This window comes from Trachypithecus francoisi, unplaced genomic scaffold (assembly GCF_009764315.1).
Source record: "Trachypithecus francoisi isolate TF-2019V2 unplaced genomic scaffold, Tfra_2.0 Lachesis_group2, whole genome shotgun sequence".
Classification (NCBI taxonomy): domain Eukaryota; kingdom Metazoa; phylum Chordata; class Mammalia; order Primates; family Cercopithecidae; genus Trachypithecus; species Trachypithecus francoisi.
The window spans coordinates 57,057,076-57,061,721 of NW_022681465.1; positions in this window are offsets into that span (position 1 = coordinate 57,057,076).

A 4,646-nucleotide genomic window follows, 5' to 3' on the forward strand; every position below is an offset into this window, starting at 1 on the left:
TCTCTTGTGGGCATTTAGTGCTATAAATTTCCCTCTACACACTGCTTTCAATGTGTCCCAGAGATTCTGGTATATTGTATCTTTGTTCTCATTGGTTTCAAAGAACATCTTTATTTCTGCCTTCATTTCGTTATGTATCCAGTAGTCATTCAGGAGCAGGTTGTTCAGTTTCCATGTAGTTGAGTGATTTTGATTGAGTTTCTTAGTCCTGAGTTCTAGTTTGATTGCACTGTGGTCTGAGAGACAGTTTGTTATAATTTCTGTTCTTTTACATTTGCTGAGGAGTGCTTTCCTTCCAATTATGTGGTCAATTTTGGAATAAGTGCGATGTGGTGCTGAGAAGAATGTATATTCTGTTGATTTGGGGTGGAGAGTTCTATAGATGTCTATTAGGTCCGCTTGGTGCAGAGATGAGTTCAATTCCTGGATATCCTTGTTAACTTTCTGTCACGTTGATCTGTCTAATGTTGACAGTGGAGTGTTGAAGTCTCCCATTATTATTGTATGGGAGTCTAAGTCTCTTTGTAAGTCTGAAAGGACTTGCTTTATGAATCTGGGTGCTCCTGTATTGGGTGCATATATATTTAGGAGAGTTAGCTCTTCCTGTTGAATTGATCCCTTTACCGTTATGTAATGGCCTTCTTTGTCTCTTTTGATCTTTGATGGTTGAAAGTCTGTTTTATCAGAGACTAGGATTGCAACCCCTGCTTTTTTTTGTTCTCCATTTGCTTGGTAGATCTTCCTCCATCCCTTTATTTTGAGCCTATGTATGTCTCTGCATGTGAGATGGGTCTCCTGAATACAGCAGACTGATGGGTCTTGACTCTTTATCCAGTTTGCCAGTCTGTGTCTTTTCATTGGAGCGTTTAGTCCATTTACATTTAAGGTTAATATTGTTATTGTGAACTTGATCCTGCCATTATGATATTAACTGGTTATTTTGCTCGTTAGTTGATGCAGTTTCTTCCTAGCCTCGACGATCTTTACATTTTGGCATGTTTTTGCAATGGCTGGTACCGGTTGTTCCTTTCCATGTTTAGGGCTTCCTTCAGGGTCTCTTGTAAGGCAGGCCTGGTGGTGACAAAATCTCTAAGCATTTGCTTATCTGTAAAGGATTTTATTTCTCCTTCACTGATGAAACTTAGTTTGGCTGGATATGAAATTCTGGGTTGAAAATTCTTTTCTTTAAGAATGTTGAATATGGGCCCCACTCTCTTCTGGCTTGCAGAGTTTCTGCCAAGAGGTCTGCTGTTAGTCTGATGGGCTTCCCTTTGTGGGTAACCCGACCTTTCTCTCTGGCTGCCCTTAAGATTTTTTCCTTCATTTCAACTTTGGTGAATCTGGCAGTTATGTGTCTTGGAGTTGCTCTTCTGGAGGAGTATCTTTGTGGTGTTCTCTGTATTTCCTGAATTTGAATGTTGGCCTGTCCTACTAGGTTGGGGAAGTTCTCCTGGATGATATCCTGAAGAGTGTTTTCCAACTTGGTTCCATTTTCCTCCTCACTTTCAGACACCCCAATCAGACGTAGATTTGGTCTTTTTACATAATCCCATACTTCTTGCAGGCTTTGTTCATTTCTTTTCCTTCTTTTTTCTTTTGGTTTCTGTTCTCGCTTCATTTCATTCATTTGATCCTCAATCACTGATACTCTTTCTTCCAGTTGATCGAGTTGGTTACTGAAGCTTGTGGATTTGTCACGTATTTCTCATGTCATGGTTTTCATCTCTGTCATTTCGTTTATGACCTTCTCTGCATTAATTATTCTAGCTATCAATTCTTCCACTCTTTTTTCAAGATTTTTAGTTTCTTTGTGCTGCGTACGTCATTCCTCCTTTAGCTCTGAGAAGTTTGATGGACTGAAGCCTTCTTCTCTCATCTCGTCAAAGTCATTCTCTGACCAGCTTTGATCCATTGCTGGCGATGAGCTGCACTCCTTTGCAGGGGGAGATGCGCTCTTACTTTTTGAATTTCCAGCTTTTCTGCCCTGCTTTTTCCCCATCTTTGTGGTTTTATCTGCCTCTGGTCTTTGATGATGGTGACGTACTGATGGGGTTTTGGTATAGGTGTTCTTCCTGTTTGATAGTTTTCCTTCTAATGGTCAGGACTCTCAGCTGTAGGTCTGTTGGAGATTGCTTGAGGTCCACTCTAGACCCTGTTTGCTTGGGTATCAGCAGCAGAGGTTGCAGAAGATAGAATATTGCTGAACAGCGAGTGTACCTGTCTGATTCTTCCTTTGGAAGCTTCATCTCAGGGGTGTACTCCACCCTGTGAGGTGTGGGGTGTCAGACTGCCCCTAGTGGGGAATCTCCCAGTTAGGCTACTCAGGGGTCAGGGACCCACTTGAGCAGGCAGTCTGTCCGTTCTCAGATCTCAACCTCCATGTTGGGAGATCCACTGCTCTCTTCAAATCTGTCAGACAGTCGTTCGCATTTGCACAGGCCTCTGCTGCTTCCCTGTTGTTGTTTAGCTGTGCCCTGTCCCTAGAGGTGGAGTCTACAGAGACAGGCATGTTTCCTTGAGCTGCTGTGAGCTCCACCCAGTTCGAGCTTCCCAGAGCCTTTGTTTACCTACTTAAGCCTCAGCAATGGCAGGCGGCCCTCCCCCAGCCTTGCTGCTGTCTTGCAGTTAGATCGCAGACTGCTGTGCTAGCAATGAGGGAGGCTCCATGGCCGTGGGACCCTCCCGCCCAGGTGTGGGTATAATCTCCTGGTGTGCCTGTTTGCTTAAAGCGCAGTATTGGGGTGGGAATTACCCAATTTTCCAGGTGTTGTGTGTCTCAGTTCCCCTGGCTAGGAAAAGGGATTCCCTTCCCCCTTGCACTTCCCAGGTGAGGCAATTCCTCGCCCTGCTTCAGCTCTTGCTGGTCGGGCTGCAGCAGCTGACTAGCACCGATTGTCCGGCACTCCCCAGTGAGATGACCCCAGAACCTCAGTTGAAAATGCAGAAATCACTGGTATTCTGTGTCGCTTGCGCTGGGAGTTGGAGACTGGAGCTGTTTCTATTCGGCCATCTTGGTCCGCCCTCCAGAAATGCAATCTTAAATCACGTTCAAGTAGGAAAAGAAAAACAAAACTCAACAAAAAATAACTACCATGAACAATATCTATTTTCATGTTTATAAGTACAAAGACATCCATATTTGTATTGCCTCAAAGGTAATGGTCAACTGTTGTCAATAGCAATAAAAATATACTTGATTTTAATAATCTGCAATATGATAAATATCAACTACTTTTGTTTTTACCATGTTTCTAAGAGTATACTAGACACATTTTAACTAAATAAGTGAAATGTCTTTGATTAAATAAATAATCTTACAGATTTCTTCTGGTGTTCTGGGGTTGATATTTTCCTAACATATTTTTCTGTCTCCAATTTAATTTTTTTAATATTATAAAATTGTATAAGTGGAACAGGATGAGCAAAACATGATCTGTGTATCTCCAAATCTTTATTTTTGCTTACAGGACTTATTCACAGCACAGATTATTCCAACTATGGCTATAATTATTATTCAATGCATCTTACATTAAATTTTATGAAATTGTTGAAATTAAGCTTATATAAAATTTCTGTCTATCGATTTATCTGCATATCTACATACCCAACTACTCATTATCTATGCTTAGGTTATAAAATGAAGAGGAGAAAAATTAATGTGAATATAGAAAATACAGTAACTTCTTTGCAAAGATTAATCACCCCAGCTTAGGTTAATATTTTTAAGTGTGTGTGTAGTGTGTGTGTGAGTGTGTGTGTCTCTGTGTGTGTGCCTGCTTGTGATTTTTTCTTGGTCTTTTGGCATAACCTACATTTGTTAAGAAAACCTGATGATAAATTAATTTTAAATTATTACCAGCTCCCTGAATTTGTATGCCCTGATGTAGGTTTATTAGAAAATGAAGCTATACACCTTCAGTCTTCATTAAAGCAGGAGCTCAATGAAGTATCTCATATTTAAAACTATCTATTTACTAATGATGATCAATTCACATACACAGGTGTCATGGCAGCTTAGAAAACAGGTTTGCCTGAGTGATCTTCGATACTCAGGAAAAGTAAATAAAGCTTTTGCTTAAAAAAAAAAAAAAACTTCAAAAACACAGAGAATACACTTTAGTTTGAAAATATGTTATACCTGAAAATCTTAAAAGTGTATAGTTGTTCTGATAAATTCAAATTTATTACTTAAAATTCTGGAATGCAAAAAACAAAATAAAAATTACATAAATGTAAAAAAACAAAGCAAACGAAGAATCCCTCACATATATCCTGACAATATTTTGGAGTTAAATAACATGACTTTTACATTTCTCTAAATGTATAATTCTAAAAGATGGTCCACATAGCATTTGTCTTACTTTTGTACAATGATCCTCATGCTTAATTTTTTTTTTTAAAGTTTCAGGGTACAATGCAGGATGCACGGATTTGTTACACAGATTATGTGTGGCATGGTGGTTTGCTACCCCCATCAAACCATCACCTGGGTATTAAGCCCAGCATGCATTAGCTGTTTTTTCTAGTGTTCTCCCTCCTCCCACACCATCCCCTAGTGCCTATTGTTCTCCTCCCTGCGTCTATGTGTTCTCATTGTTCAGCTTCCACTTATAAGTGAGAGTTTGCAGTGTTTGTTTTTTTTGTAT